The sequence below is a fragment of the Puntigrus tetrazona genome, chromosome 1, assembly GCF_018831695.1.
Source record: "Puntigrus tetrazona isolate hp1 chromosome 1, ASM1883169v1, whole genome shotgun sequence".
In the NCBI taxonomy this organism is placed as follows: Eukaryota; Metazoa; Chordata; class Actinopteri; order Cypriniformes; family Cyprinidae; genus Puntigrus; species Puntigrus tetrazona.
The window spans coordinates 21,654,227-21,671,243 of NC_056699.1; the positions used below are offsets into that span (position 1 = coordinate 21,654,227).

General features: G+C 36.5%; 1 protein-coding gene across 1 annotated transcript in view; it reads right to left on the reverse strand.

The window, feature by feature from the left end:
• Window positions 1-9,341, reverse strand: part of fbxo41 (F-box protein 41) — a 41,203-nt gene extending 31,862 nt beyond the window's left edge. The window contains exon 1 of the mRNA XM_043235318.1: window positions 9,199-9,341. The gene's annotated coding sequence lies outside the window, so the exon portion shown is untranslated. The remainder of the gene's footprint in view (window positions 1-9,198) is intronic.
• Between the last annotated feature and the right edge of the window lie 7,676 nt (window positions 9,342-17,017).

Genomic DNA, 17,017 nt, shown 5'->3' on the forward strand with positions numbered 1-17,017 from the left:
TAGAATATCTCTTTGGGTTACGCACATCTTGTAAAACTCCAAAGAGAAAGAAAAACTTGAAATCGTGTCATATGACCCATTTAAAACCTGCTCATCACGTCTATCGGCTTCTATGCAAAGACATTAAACCTTATTCTTATTCAATTTACAATTGTTCGTTTAACAGCTGTTAAATTAATAAATGCTAAATATTATTGGACTTAATTTAAATGTATTGCTTAAATGTGCATTGTTATTGAAAATTGTAAGGTTTGAAAGGTATTTTAACAATATGTATGTAAGTATGTATGTTGGGTCTATTATCCTTTGGCTATAATTTATGAGTTTAAATAGTCAATTTTTACTTACTGGAATAATACAGGTGAGCTTAAAAAGTCACATTTATTAACAAATAAATGCAGTGCTGTGTGTAAGTACTAGAATCTTCTGTCACAAAAATGTCAGACTTCTTGTATGTGTAAACTTGTAGCTAATAAAGCTTTCTGATTCAGATGTTTGCAAACTATGTGATGCAAACTCAGTTAGCACAAGATGTGTAGACATGTAGACATGCTTTGCTTGCAACCTGATGAACAGAAAAGGCTGATATCAGCTCACTGGAGGCACTTGCAATGCAATATGCTGAATAAAACCATGGCTTAAATATAAACCTCTGTTCCTGAAATATGAACTGAAACTGAAAATCATTCCTTTTATCAGTTCTAACAAACATTACTCTCTTTTTTTGCTTCATTACCACTAGACCGATTGTATAGCAAAATGAACAGCACATGGAAGTGTAAAAACACATGACAATTTAAAGCAAGAGTTGAGAAGTCAAAGATTTCAAGTCCACTAATATCTCTGAGTGGCTTCAGCCTCTAAGGTACTGAAAATGGACTGAAGGCATGAAGCTGTGTTTGCTGAATATGCATTTCTATACACTAATGGAAATGAACATATTATGTCCAGGCCTCTATAACGTAAGTATATACACTACACGGAGATTACTCAATGTAATGTTTGGCAATAGTTCAAGGAACAGTCTCTCAGAAGCCTAACAAGACTGCAAAGGAGGAACCTATTGTGTGAAATTATTGGTAGTAGGTCATACATTGTCTTACTATTTCCAAAGAGGTACTTCATCAACATAAGACAAGTCTTAAAGAGTAATTAATCCCCATTAGTGTTCTCCAGTCTTTTATACTGTTCCAATTCCCACCCTTTTCATTCCCCCAGTCTTGCAAACACTGCAGATAAGAATGGCCCTGAAACTGAAATGATGAGTATTTATCCTGTACACTTGATCCTGGAATGAATTTCAGGCTGAGACTACATTAAGAGAGTCATATTCATTCAACTCAGGATTAAACGAGCACAATTCCCCAAAATTAATCCAAGATACTGAATCAAATAATCTGCCATAGTAGGTCATGCACAGTGCATTTAACAAGTGATTTTACAGAGCAGAATAGCAACAGCTAAATTGTCCAGCAGTCTTGGAATCAGTAAGCTCTAAATAAATTAAAGGGTTAGTTCACCCTAAAATGAAAATGATCTCAATAATTATTCACCCTTGTGTCGTTCCAAACCTGTAAGACCTTTGCTCATCTTCAGAACCCAAATTAAGATATTTTTAATGAATAAATACAACTGAAATTATCCCGAATGAAATTACGTAGAAAATACATTGGTAAAACAGGATGTGACATCAGTGGCTTAACCTTGGTTTTGCGACACTATGAGAATACTATTTTCTGCACAAAAAAACAAAAATAACATAACTTACTCAACCATTCTTCTCCCTCGAGTTGAGTCTTCCGCCATTTTGAGAGTAATGTTATCACAGCGCGACATATATGCACAATTTAACATATTTTATGTAATCAGCTTTGAAGCAAGCACATGAACGTAATCGGTGGTTGTTTCCGACTAAGGGAAAGGATCCGCATGCATTTCATTTTGGGGTAAACTAACCCTTTAAAACATTTAATCATGCATTTAATTGATAAAAAGTGTTGAAAACATTAAGCAGCACAGGTATTTTCAATACTGATAATAAATGAAAGTTTATTGATCATTGTCTGACTTGATGGTTTTAGACATGTCAGTTTTGGGAGGCATGCTAAACCTGCCTAAACCAGGTAAGGCCAGTAAACCACCTTAGGCTGGATTACATTGTTACCATTTACTGTACGTGACCAGTGCAAGAAGCACTTAGTCTGAGGTAATAAATGAAGTGTGTTTTCAGAAAGTGTGACATTGAGTTTGGTTGGCCGGACTATCTCTCATTGCAGAAAAAGTGAAAGAAGGAAAACAAATCTGACAACATGCTTAAACAATCATGTCAAAACCTAGACCACATCTGCTGGCCCTGGCTCATCAAATCACGATGGGTGACCGTAGTGGCGTTTCTCTCCCACTGGGTACAACACAGGCTCTTTCCCTGAGGGTGCTTGCTGATTTAAGAGCATCATCATTATATCATCTATTCTGACACACGATTTGAAAAGCAGAATCACAGGAGAATCTGTGCAATCAGTTTCATTATGTGGATGTCTTCATATGTCATTCTGTCAGGAGTGCACATCATTATAGGCACTTGGTATCATTCTTGGTCTGTCCCTATTGTGCCACAAATGATCTCTGTCTGGGTTTGTCTCTCTCTATAACCTCCTTCCTCCTTAGCCGAGGAGACAGAGAAAACCTTTTCATTACTAATGGGGCTTGAAGACTCTCTCGTCTCAGATCTGTAATGGGATAACAAAAGACTTTTGATTAAGGCCTTCTTAGCAAGCATTAGCAGTAAAAACATAACTAAAACCATTAAAGGGTTCTTTTAACGGCAGCCATTTAAGCCTAGGAAACAGCCCGGTGCTATCAGAGGTTATGAAAGAGCTACATCACGATCAACATTCCTGCAATCAGCTCTGACCTTGATGACAGAAAGCCGTTTGAGTCTTGTAGACAAACTGCTGCTTCCAAGATGGAGGTTTATTGTTGCCACGGATACAAGCTTAGAATGTGAAGCACAGTAATAAATGGATACAAACAAGCCAGCCAGTAATGATGAATCATCAGAGAGAGGTAACAAGGAGAGGAGGATGGGGTGGATAAGTTAAAGAATGCAGGAAGAATGTCGAAATGAACTGAGAAGAGAGTGAAGGACAGTGGATTGCTTTTCGTAGATAGAGAAGATGCTATTATCAATTAAAGAATTAAATTTCATGCTATAAATAAATAATATTTTGTATTAGGGATATATTGGTTGATTGATAGATAGATTTTTTATTTATTTATTTTTATTAAATTCAATTTTAATATTGATTGTAAAATATTTTTACACCTAGACTGCCTTCTTAGACTGCAAATTTTATTATGCAAATATTATTGCTGTTGGTGCTTGTAATGGTTGTAATATCTTTCTCTGACACTTTTAAATGCTTTTACACTGCTGACATGTTTGCTGCATTTGCGTGCACCTATATTTGATCATATCGTGCCATTGTTTGGCAAAATATATTCGTTTTTTATTTCGGTTGACGAACATTCAGTGCATCCCTATAAAATTCTGTCATCATTTTTTCACATTCAAGTTGCTCTACACCTGTATGAGTTTCTTTCTTCTGTGGAAGACAAAACAAAAATTAGGAATGTTGGTAAAAAACTTCTCCATGCAAGGTTGAAAATGTAACTTATGTGCGAAACTGGAATACTGCATAAAACCTTTGTAAACGTTTCTTTCAGATTTCTTCATACATATTCATGCATATTATTTTTTAGTGCCTAAATTCACTTATAGTATTTAAAATGCCTGAATTGCAAATTTTTGTTTATGTTTAGACAAACAATTAAAACAGAAAAAGTACACTAAATACAGTATTAGTATAGATAAAAAAAATATAGATTCTAATATCAGTTTATATAAAAAAATAATACATTGGAATTTTTTTCATATTCTAGTTTGACATTATATGTTGTATTAACCATATGCAAAACAAAAATTTAAAAGCCACAGCCATTCCAAAACTCATTGGGCCTCCTGCTCTAGAAATACTTTTTTTGAAAAACATAAGATATTAAATGAAACATCTAATCGAACTGTGAACTATGGCATCTAAAGGATGGCATCTAAAGCATCCGGGACATTGTGAATTTGTTTGTCGTTAAATTTCCGTGTTATGTGAGAAACCACACAAATAATATAATGCTTTATTTTTAGTGATCTGATAGGCTGTGACGTTATTACTTCAAAAAAAAAAAATCTTATTGAATTGTTCCTGGTTAGGACATTTTTCTGAAAGATTCATACATATGCAAATCACATGTGTCTACGTCACTGTGCATTATTATATCAGGTCATGGTGAGCAATGTTCTCTGTATTTCTTGCCACATCAGTGCATTACATAATTTCGTGATGACATTTGAATTCTATTCACGGAATAGAAAGAGGCTTTATACAAGCTGAATGCTGTCCTTTTACCCATTGAGTCAGCACAGTAACATTTATTTATATACATTTTAAGTCTAAGAAAATGAACTAACGTCCATCTATTTTATGATTAGGCCAAGATAACCACTTTGGCTGATCGGTGTTACCTAAAAGTATAATGCATTACAATAACCCATGCATTTCACTTTTTAAAGTCACATTTCACAAGTCTTGAGCCAGTGAGTGACCTCTCTGAAAATGCTACATCGATTCCTAATCTCATTTATTCTCATGTTTGGAAGCAGTGGCTTCTCCTCAGTGAGTAAAGCCGGACGTACTAGCATCACACAATGCCCCTGTGATTTAAAAGTAGTATCAAAAATAGCTCCACTCTTACAGTCTATTGTGTTGTATCACAAGAGAGTCACAACACGACTCTAGTGGGATATTTGTACACGATTCCACAAGCATATTAACATTCAATAAATATACTGTTATGCCTACATTTTTTTTTCATTCTTCTTTTTGTAAAACTGAACACATGGAAAAATCCATAGCATATATACTTCCTCATCCAAACTTCCAGTAAATTTAAAAAATAATAATGAAAAATGAAAATGACCTACCATTTTCCTACCTGGTCTAATAACATAAATATACCTGGGGACACTTTTTGCATATCACTGCAGTTTCCAAACCTAATGAACACTAGAGGCAGTAAAACTATTAGAGACACCAATGAGACACCTTTTATTCCTTTCCACACATATTTACATAGTTTCAACTAATAAAGCGTAATTTTTGCACAATTACTTGAATAATATCATGTTATGACTTAAAAACAATATTAATGTGCCGGGGAATATTTGAAAAGTGATGCTTTTGAACATTAGCATCACACCTATGCAGCATCATGTCTATGTGTTTTCATAGACCGTAGGTTTGTTCAGTCCTCGTGTACCCCCGCTCTGCATATTTTGCATGTCTCTCTTAGTAAACCCACCTGATTCCGATAATCAGCTCGTTATAAGTGAACTCCGTGCATGAACCGTGGTCTGATTTACACGCTCCCTACACAGTGTTAATTGCTCCCTACTCCCTTAGCAGGGAAAATCCGTTAAAGTTTACTTTAAATTTGCACTGATTTGCGCAACGTCTCCACACACGGACGAGCGTGACATCATATACCTCTGTAAAGAAATGCAATTTAAATTCACGTCTGGCATGCTTCAGTGCCCTTTGAATGGAACGTCTACGCTCACTTCGAACTGGAATTATGGCGGAATATCCTGATGTCCACTTCGCAGGGCACTTACGTTTGATTAAAACAAATATTTGAAGCAATAAGAGAAACATACAAAATGTACAGGGCGGGGGGGGGGTACGCGAGGACTGGAACTGAGAACAGATGGAGTACAGAGATGTACTTGAGAGGCAAGGAGATCTGGTTCAAATCCCATGTAACTATGATTAGCAGTTAAAACAAATGCATTTTATATCAGTTTTGCATTTGTTAACACTATTGAGCAGGTTTAGGGTTAAATCTGGTGGCTATTTCCAACACGATACAGCTTTCGCTTTTAGTGACAGAAAGGGTCAGTCCATCTTAAGTTAAAAAAACTAATTTCCCAAAGTGATTATTTCTATGTATTCGTATCACAAAGCCATTAAAGAGAATCTTGATTTGAGCACATTAGCCATCTCTCTGCTGAGACCCAAAAACATTTTTAGTTATGCAGAAATTTGCATTCTTGTCTTCAGCTTCTTGAAACAGCAACAAACGTTTGACCTCCAGTCAACCGACTGAGATATTAACCCAGAAGGCAACATGGGTTGTGAATGGCATTTCAAGCACAGGCATGAAGGTAAAAGTCACTGTATGAAAATAACATAAAGGAGCACGGCTGGCATAGCAGAAGAATCACAAGGACAATGCTAACCCTTGTAAAAAAGCATGCAAAAAAAATCGTAGCTGCGTCAGCAAAACCGAAAACCAGTGAAGGCCAAGGTTGCTCGAGATGGTTGATTCCAAAAGTTGAAGCTCTGCTGGTGAAAGATTCGTCTGGCTCTTATTGATCCATGGGATTTCACTGAGCCAATTATCCCTCATTACCCACAGCTCATCACATGCCACTAGTCTGGGAAGACATCCCAATAAAACACTAAAGGCCCTCTCACACTTCCCTTTCGGTACCACTAGCTGATGCAGGCCAATCGATTCCACAATTATGTTATTTTCCATACAGGTTAGCAAACATTCGCATCCACTTAGTGCACAGTTTGCTTCGGTATAAAGGAGACATACTAAAATAGCGTCATTACCGCGTTAGCAGATGCAATTAACAAATATAACTACTGTATTATCTCGCCTCTGTATGCTTTCCATTTTAATATTTGGTTTAATCAACATCGATAGCCTGTGGTCACTCCTCTGTGTACTTTAAACACATGCTATCTGCTAGATTTTAAGCCATGTGTGGATTTGTTAAACACAACTAGGAACTCTAGGCAGTTACACATTAGGCAGCTCTGCTAAACAAAAATCGTTGAATAATTTTTCACTAAACAAAATTGATTTAATTGAGTCTGTCAGGCTTCCTAATCATCTGTCTAAAATGGCGTAAGTACAGTACTTTTATAACCCTGATTGCTAATTTCCATTTTGAATGATCTGATCACAGATGGCTATGCTAAATACATTTAATCGAGGTCTAAAATGTTCTGTTATCTGAAAAACATGGCATCCCAGACAACCTGAATGTTGGATTGGCCCGTCAAACCATCACTGCACTGCAATATGGTTTTAAACTTTGCATAGGGCCCACAGATAAATGTGTGAGCCCTCTTCAAATACGGACATGGAAGAAAAGAAATTGCTGAATAACTTAATTTTTGTTCCTTTGCAGTATTCTTGAAACTTCATGAAATTAGGGTTTACCCACTGATGTCACATGGACTATTTCAATGATGTCCGTACTGCCTTCTTGGGCCTTGAACGTGGTTTCATTGTTGTATATTAAATGCCAGAGAGCTCTCGGATTTCCTTAAAAATATCTTAATTTGTGTTCTGAAGATCAATGACAGTGTTACGGGTTTGGAAAAATATGAGGGTGATTAATTAATGACAGAATTTTCTTTTTTGGATGAACTACCCCTTTAAAGCATTTTCGAGGTCAACAATAATAACTAAAAGGATCCATGAGCCCCTGTCAAAACGCTTCCCATTACATACTTTAATAGTCTTGAACATGATGTAAAGTAAAATTTAGAAAGCAACTTGTTACACATTTCCCAATCAGAACTCGTGAAATCTGAGAAAACCAGACTCCACACAGGAGGTAAACAAACCAGTCCCAAGCATGCTTGAGATCAATAGTAGATCAGACACGGGGGACCACCAATGTCTGAAGCAGTAAATAACACTATGCCTCATTGTCTATTGTCATTAAGTCTTATTATCATCATGTAGAGCTGATGAAAGAGGCAGCATTGACAAGCCTGGGCTTCTTTACAGTAATAAGGGAAATTACATCTACACTGGCCCTCAATCGGTTTTCTTTGCAGTAAATGTAAATTGGTTATAATAAGTGCAACGAATTGCTTTGATCAATTTTTCAACAATATTCACAATTGTCTTGGTTATTGGTTGTTTAATGTTGAATCTACCAAGACCGTGATTTCTTCATAGTCTAAATAAAAAAATTAAACCATGCTTTGCCAAGTGAGAACTGCATAGACATTAGTTCAAGGACAGAAATAAATTTGTGACCAACAAACAATACCTATTATAATTATCATATTATTATTATTATTATTATTTGAATATATGGCAAATTATGCAAAATGCAAGTTGTGTAGAGCAGCTTGTGGATTATTATTACTGCAGATATTGTTATAAAATAACATCTGAATATTGGTTATTGGGCGTTTACAAACATTTGTGAAAACATCTAGCCTGTATCGATCAATCTTTATGAGATATCATAATTTTAGACCAAGTTTTGTTTAAGTTTTTCTTCCAATATAGCTAAAACAATCTTAAATGTCACTATTTGTAACCTGCCAGCAGCCTATTCGGTGTATTTAAGAAATGCCTTTCATGCCAGCTATCAAAACCGAAGTGTAAAATAGCAAAAAAAGTGTTGCTATACTGATTACTGTAACTGGAATCATCCAGACAAGAAAAAGGCCGGCGACATCATGGCCATGTTTACGTAGGCAGCTAAAATGCTGTCTAGTTAGGCAGCTCGATAGATTTTGAGACACGACCTATCATTTGACAGGGGATCTCTCCCTAAAAAAAATCAGGATTGCGCTCCGTGTCACTGACAGCTGATGCGGTCGTGGGCAAACATGTCATGTAAGATAAGGGTGGAGGCACTAAATAATCAGAAATGGAGCTCATGCTCTCACTCTCTTGGGTCCGTGGATGTGAGAAATGATACCGCATGCGGCTCTACCGCTTTTCATACTAACCATGGAGATGCCACATTTCATGAGACAAATAATAATAATGCCAAACGCGATTCGAGCATATCGGTCACGGGCATATATTTGGAGGCATGTTACCTCGCTGCAAAATCGTGCCCGACGGCGCAACCACGGTTCAACAGATTTTCACCATTTTTCTCCAATAACGTAGGCGAGTCGCGGTACAAATCCGTCTCCTCGAGCCCCTCACATGACCGCCGCTCGCTAATATCGGCAGACCCGATGACTAGAAACACGCAGCTCCCATTGTCACCATCCAAAACATGTTACATGTGTCAGAAAGTGTGCCTCTCACCTCGCAGATCTGTGCCCATTTTCCGCCCGTGCCCAGCAGCCTCTCCAGCAGGATGACGTCACGAGCGCCACTCTCTGCAGCAGAAGACGAGCGCGGACCAACACGCGTCGCGCGGCGCAGGGAAATAAAAAAAAAGGGGCGTGTGTGACGCTCACCGCAACGCGCAGAACGCATGCCCTACTTGTCCTGCTTGGAGTCGGGGTTTTAACTAAGGTGACTGTGATTCAGCTTTTTTAAACAGTGCGTTGTTGAAGATAAAGAGCATTTATTGCGGAAGGTTTTGACGTCGAGAAGGTACGCCACGCAGTGTGGACTACGTTTTGTGTGTTCGTTACGTTCAGTCGTCATATAGATCAGGGCATTGGCGAATTTTGATGCCAAAGTATTACTAAAATATAAAGGCAGTTTATTTGTGACCCTGGACCACAAAACCAGGGTCTTTAAAAAAAAAGAAATAAATAGCTAATTGATGCAAAAATCTAAATATTGAGAAAATCGCTTTTAAAGTTGCAAATTAAAGTCCTTAGGAACGCATATTGCTAATCAAAAATTAAGTTTTGATACATTTATGGTAGAAAATGTACAAAACATTTTCATGGAGCATGATCAGAATTATTTTGGCATAAAAGAAAAACTTTGACCCACACAATGTATTGTCCGCTATGCTTATGACTGGATTTGTTGTCCAGGTTAACATTCGTATATAAAAAAATAATCATAATAATTAATGAAAAATTAAATGTGATATTATAAAGGCAAATTTAAGTACTGGCTTTTCTATTAATGTTACACTGGAGCCAAAGCTAGCCTAATTATTAAAATATTATCTGAAATATATAATTGAAATATTTTATATATAACCATTTTTTCTACCCACCAGAACAATTGTATGTGGTATAAATGAAATATTTTTAGAATGTGAAAATTCAATTCAGTTGGAATAGCTATATACAGTAATTTGCTCTGGACAAACTGTGTAGTTTGTGTAGTTAAGAAGACAACTTTCCAACCTGGTCAGACACTGGTCGGAAAAAGTTTAGTGCAACCAATGTCTAAAGAAAAATGGGTCTCTAATGTAAAGCAAATATTACACATTAGATCATGTTGGCTTATAAATGAGGTTTGTGCAGAGAAAAATCATGCATCAAACCTGTCTAATTTGTGGTGGAAATAAATAATAATTTTGAAAGTGGCCAGTCGCCACAGGTTCTGTTGTTGTCAAAAACCTTGAGAAGCAGCTTTTAAATCTAAACCCTGAAGCAAGTGCATAGACTTGGAAGACATCGTTAAAGCAAAACATCAGCGCCATCTTGTGCTCGTCTTGTAAACACGCAAGACGAACCGCAAGGAAAATCTATCTAGCTACAGGGATTGGACATAATACTGTGAACACCCGTTATTATAGGAGTTAAATCATTTTTATAGGCTACAGTGTCACTTTATCTCTGGGTTACCAGTGTTGCATACTATGTGTTAAACCATAATTTTACCACAAAAAACATGGTTAAATTATCGTAAGTGTAGCAAAGCCATGGTTAATTTGTGTTTGCCATAGTTTAAATATTATCTATCTATCTATCTATCTATCTATCTATCTATCTATCTATCTATCTATCTATCTATCTATCTATCTATCTATCTATCTATCTGTCTATCTATCTATCTATCTGTCTATCTATCTATCTATCATCTAAATGCTATTACAGTTTGGTCCAACAATGAACACTGCATGTCATAACAGACATGACTTACAGCACCAGGAGTTTCATCAGACCTTCATCTGTTCCCTCACAGAAGATAACAATCTTCTATCTTGTTATCTGCAGGGGAATATTACATGGCCGTGTGCATTCCAGTGTCCTCGAATAGCCTTTAATGAGAGCAGTAATTCCTAAACACCTGCTGCAGATGAAACGCTGTCATCTTCAGCGCAGCTCAATTAAAGGAAGTGTTTTCCCCTAACCCTTCCATACACACATACACACAAATGCACACACACACACACACACACACACACACACACACACACACACACACACACATTCTCTCTACAGTCTTTTTAATTCAGACATTTCAAAAAGTGACAACCACACTATGGGCTAATTACTAGCCTGTCATCTACCTTTGTATTTTGATGGATTCCATTCATGATGTGCTGCGCTTTTCCATAGCTTTTTAGCAATAAATGCTTACTGAGGATATTATTAGCTTCTGTTTGCTTAGCAACGATAGCATGTGCCTGAAATGTGTCGTTTTTTTTCACTGTAATTTAAACACTGAGACATTGGAGACGTGCAGTATCGAAGCAAAGCAAGAAATTAGAATGAAATCTCTCAGCTGCACTGAACTTGATTGCGGATCTGTGCGACGGTATGTTACCCATAATAATAATAAGCGCATTTCTATTGAATCCGAATGGAGATCAATACACCTGCAAACAATGTGCATTACTCACATCCTGTATTACAAGAGTACTATCAACAGGGGACAGCAGAAGATAGAGCTTCTCAAAGGGGGCAGACAACTGCAGGCACTGCAAGCACCAATGTGCTGTTGCATATCCTGACAAAATAAAATATGAATGTGCATAGATTACAACTATTCAATAATGTGTGCTAATTTATCTAATCAGCACAGTTGTATTATTTACGGACATATAATATTTAGTGCAGGAAAACAATTCCTTATACAATACATCATACAAATGCAAAACGTAAAATATTTCTGAAAAAAAAAAACATGCAAAATTCACGTCAATATGTGTCATAGGCCAGCTGACAGATATACTGAGACGCATAATAAGGCATTCAAATCTGAAGATAATAGCAATGTAGAAATATAGTTAATATATATATATATATATATATATATATATATATATATATATATATATAATTTATAGAATGCTGCACTGAAAATGCAAACAAGTATGTTTTCTCTGGGGAATTTTGTGTTCAAACAATGAAAAAGCAAGTATGCGCTAATAATACGACTCAAGTGGCCATTGAACATAGTGAGAGGATAAAATGAACAAACAAGACCTAAGTGAAGGGCGTGATTATAAGCAGCACGAAATATGCATATCAACCTAGATTAGGCACTAAATGCTACAAAAAGGATTGCTGGCTTACTGAAGACTTTGTAATTGCAGAGGGAGGCAATTTTTGAAACTAACACATTAAGTGAAACTTGTGCACAAAAAAATTCTAGTAATCTTTCTCTGTTAATGACACTGTGCAGATAAATGTGTGAAAATCACGTTCGGCAATGACAATAGTACAGACCTCTGCATTCTTAGCTTGAGCCACAGATGTTGCCATAGTAACAGAGTATATCTTATCAAGTGTGGCTCTTGTGTGTGTGTGTGTGTGTGTGTGTGTGTGTGTGTGTGTGTGTTTTCTGGAACTTATTTGGGCTTTCAGTGTAGGTATGACAACAGGCTGTTGAGTTGTTACACTGATTTGCATGTTAATAGATTTAACAGCTATGGTGTGTTTGTTTAACCCCTAGCAAGGGTTCGCCACAATTGCAGTCATATAGCTTGAATTAGGATCAATATGGGCTTTTATGTAAATGGTATAAGATACTTGTAAACTAAAAATAGAGTCGCTTCAAATGGGAGCGAATCAATTCAGCATTGGGGTGGATATGGTTGCCAGCGGTATTAAGTGTACATTGAGCCGGTACTTTTGCAATTTTTTACACCTCTGGAAAAAATAGCCTACATCCAGTTTTGTAATGATTAAAATTGTGTGCATCCTGAGGGAACTGACAATCCAAGGCAGGGATGATTGACAGGTGAAACTGTTCCAATCCACGGCTTTGACGATCACGCAATCTGCCGAGAGCTGTAAGGCGACGTTCATGAATTTCCCCTTCTTACCCCTTAATTCAACAATCTCTGCATAAAACAAGACGGGTGGCCCATGGCCCTTGTTGCATATCCATAAAGACTAAATTGTTTGAACCTGTTAGACTTTATAGCCCCCGCTCAGCTCAGGGAATCGCCTGGCGCACATCCCATTGTCAAATATAATGAGGGTGTTTGATGTGAGGGCACTGTGGTACATAATGAGGTGTGCTGCTCTGAACGCATAAAAGTACATCTGGCCTATGCTGGACCGCTGCGGGAGAAACTTTGAGCCCTGGTGGCCTGGACAAAAGATTTGGGTCCATTTTAATGGACAACTGTATAAACTGCATGTAGTTATGAACTTTGTATTGGTTTAAGAAGAAAATTGCCTGGAATTAATTTTAATGCAGTCGTTTAATTTAATGATTTTAAATACGTAAATGAAATCTTAGAAACATACACACACACCATGACATGAAGAAATAACAATAACAAATTGAGACAGACTAAATTCAGAAAAACTGTGGCAACATCTCAAAGATGCTTCAAGAAACTTCTGCTAAAGTACTGTTAAAAGTTTCAGGCACTTGTGAAAAAATGTTGTAAAATGTGGATGCTTTCAAAAAATAATGTTGGAAATAGATTTCTTTATCCATTCTTTTACCATTTTGTTATCCATTATATTAACTAAATTATATCAACATTTGGTTTAAAGCAGATTTTGCTCAAGGTGCACTTGTGCGTATTTCAGGGAGCTTTACAAGTTTCTTGAAGCATCTTGGAGATTTTGCCACATGTTCTGTTTCTTCATGTCATTCCAGACAGGCTGGATGATGATGAGATCAGATCTCACCAGGTTATTAGAATTAATGGCAGAAGGAATTTTTGGAAATGTAAACTGATATTTGATACTTACGCAATACAACAAAATACAGAAATAACTGACTTACAAAAAAACAAAAACAAAAAAACATTCCATGTTAAAAAAAAACAATAATAATAAATAAATACATAAAACAATTAATTGATTAGAAATATAAAAAACAGCCATTCACAGTACCATGTAATTTACAACGAAAAACTGCTGAAGTCCTGGCAACCGCAGCTATATATTTAATTGGATAGATTTTAAAGTAATCTGTTTTTTTTTTAATCTGTTTTTATCAATTTTAAATGTCACAATATGAGAGTATCCAGATCCATCACAGTCTCCTAGCGACTTAAATGCAGATGTCTATCAGTGCAGGAATAAAGATGGACGACGAACGTCATGCCTATGGAGATCTTTGACGTAGTCAATTGTTAGGCCAAGCCAACAGGATGCCCATACCTTTTACCCCTGGCATCCTGATACACTGCATTTTGGTTAATACTTAACCTGCACATCCTGCCACCAGCCTGTTAGGCACAAAGAAGCAAACAGGGAAGAGCAGCCCAGTGAAGGAATGGGTTTCCCTCACTCAACTGCTCACCAATGGCAGTAGGCTGACACTTCATGAATGCATTGAGCCATCAATCCAGTCGGCTGTCGGCGCTCACTGAGAAAAGGACGAGAGAAACAGGATTGAGATCGGTATCCCATTGACTCCTAATAGATCTGAAGAGCCAGCTGACTCTAAGAGGATGTAAACGGTATCTAACAAGCGGTGAACATCAGGAGATCAAAGGCGCTCCTGCTGGTTAATGTATACGGCACCCCTTCACGTGGAATATCTTAAGAACAGAAATAGCTTTGATTTGTCAGCAAAATGGAACTCGATTAAAATCAAACTTGTGAAAGATACCTCGAGTGTCCTTACTGTGAGAAAATATCACATTTTCCTAGGTGAAGATTGTGTTGTGTCCAGGGAGCGCCGATGTCTTAGCTGTCTATATATATATATATATACTAATGTAATTTCATACAGAGAATGGAGAAGCTAAATCTCTATCGGAAACACTTCCTCTCGGTAGTAAATGCTGATAATTACTGTAGAGAAGAGACTTTGTGCGTCTTCCCACAGGTTCACAAACATCTCACCTTATGCAGCCTCGTGAGGATAAGAAAACTAGGTTTTCTAAAAAGAGAGCAACTATTGTTTCCTGCTCTGCTTTTAAAGGTAAAGTCCTATTTAATTTGCACATCCAACCCATGTCATTTCAGTAATCAACATGCTTCAGATGAAGTCGAATAATTACACAATTTATAATGGCCTGCTAATTAAGGACATAATGACAGGTTTTTCTAAGCGCTCAAGAACTGCAGGATACTAGCGGAGGTCAGTTTCATCCTCCAACATGGTCTTGCCTACCTACTGGTCAAGTAGAGCCCTTAAAGAGCTACCGTGTTTTCACAGCGAGGTCCCCAAAAAGACAGACCACCTCCCACATTTCATGCCCCCCCCCCTCCCCTTCGCTCTCAGTGACAATCCATTTTCAGTAAAAAGCCACAGTGGGAGGGAGTGTACCACAATGTGAGGGAGAGGGGGTGGGGAGTGACAAGCTCAAATGCTCAAACAGAAGAAGGAAATCTTAGTTTGTTTCACAATACCCTGCATATATTCTCCAAAGACCAATAACAAATAACACAGCTTGAAAACGAGGCCAAAATGAGCCAGATTAAACAAAGAATTTAATATTTCTGGTCATCAGTGTGCAGCAGGGACGGTTAATGAGGTTGTAATGTTTCTACATTTCCCATATAATGTGTAACACAGATGAGGCGAAAAGATAATAAAAATAAAGTAGAAGATTTCGATTGATTGTATGGAATATATTAATAGTGTAATGTCGCCAACACGCGCACATACATAAAATTTAGATTACTAAACCGAGCAGTTGGATTATAAGTCAAAATTCTTTAAAAAGTTATTTTTTATGAATTATGAATTACATGATTACATATTTTTCACACAGTGATAGTAAAATATGAATAATTCTACTTGTGCCTCGTTATGTTAGGTGGCCTCTAATAACAATGTACTTACCTCCAAATATTGATTTAATTGTTTTGCTGCTGTTGAGGTGGGATACTGGTAAGGACAGGGACAGGGTTGGTGAAATAGATAAGTTTGAAGGTGGGTTAAGGTGTAATAGATAGATCAACAGTGTAATTATAAATGTAATTGGATAAATTAATTACAGATGTAATTACAGGCGGGTATTTTTTTAATTATAAGTACAATGTAAAAACAGTAGCTAGTAGTTTATAGTAATAAAGTATAGTATAAAACGTGACCCTTTTACTCTATTAAAGTTTCCTTTCCCAAAACGTTACAATTCCTTATCATTTGACTTAGACCATAGTCACAATACAGAAGCAATTAGTCTATGTATGAGACAAATATTTAAGTTTCTATGTCATCATCATAGCCAGTGACCTTCAGTAATTGATGCTTCTGGAAGTCTGGACAAAAAATATTTAAAACCTAGAAGACCTTGGGAGTGAATGTCATTTTTGTTGTCGTATTTTGTAATGCTCGTTCATCTAATTCAGGGATTCCCAAATAGTTTTGTCAGTCAAACTATCAGTCAAACAGATATCCCTGAGGATGTTATTTCAATAATTTAACAAGACATAATAATTAAGTGTTTTAATTAGATTTTTAAAAACAGTATATTTTTATTTGACAAAATTAATGGTTAAACCTGATGCAGACCAGTTTGGAAAACCCCAGTGTAATGTATAGTTTAATGCAATTTTTTTCCCTTCTTTTTAATTTTCTTATATTAATCTGATAATCTAGCTATCTATGTATCTATCTATCTACGAACACACACACACACACACATAAATACACATATTTCGTTATTTGCGTGTGTGTGTGGACAGTATATATATATATATATATATATATATATATATATATTTATATGATAAATAAATACATTTATCTGAAATATATACATGCATGTGTTTGTGTATTTATATAAACATAATTTTTAACTGTTTAAATATAAACAGTAAACATACAAATATGATGTAAA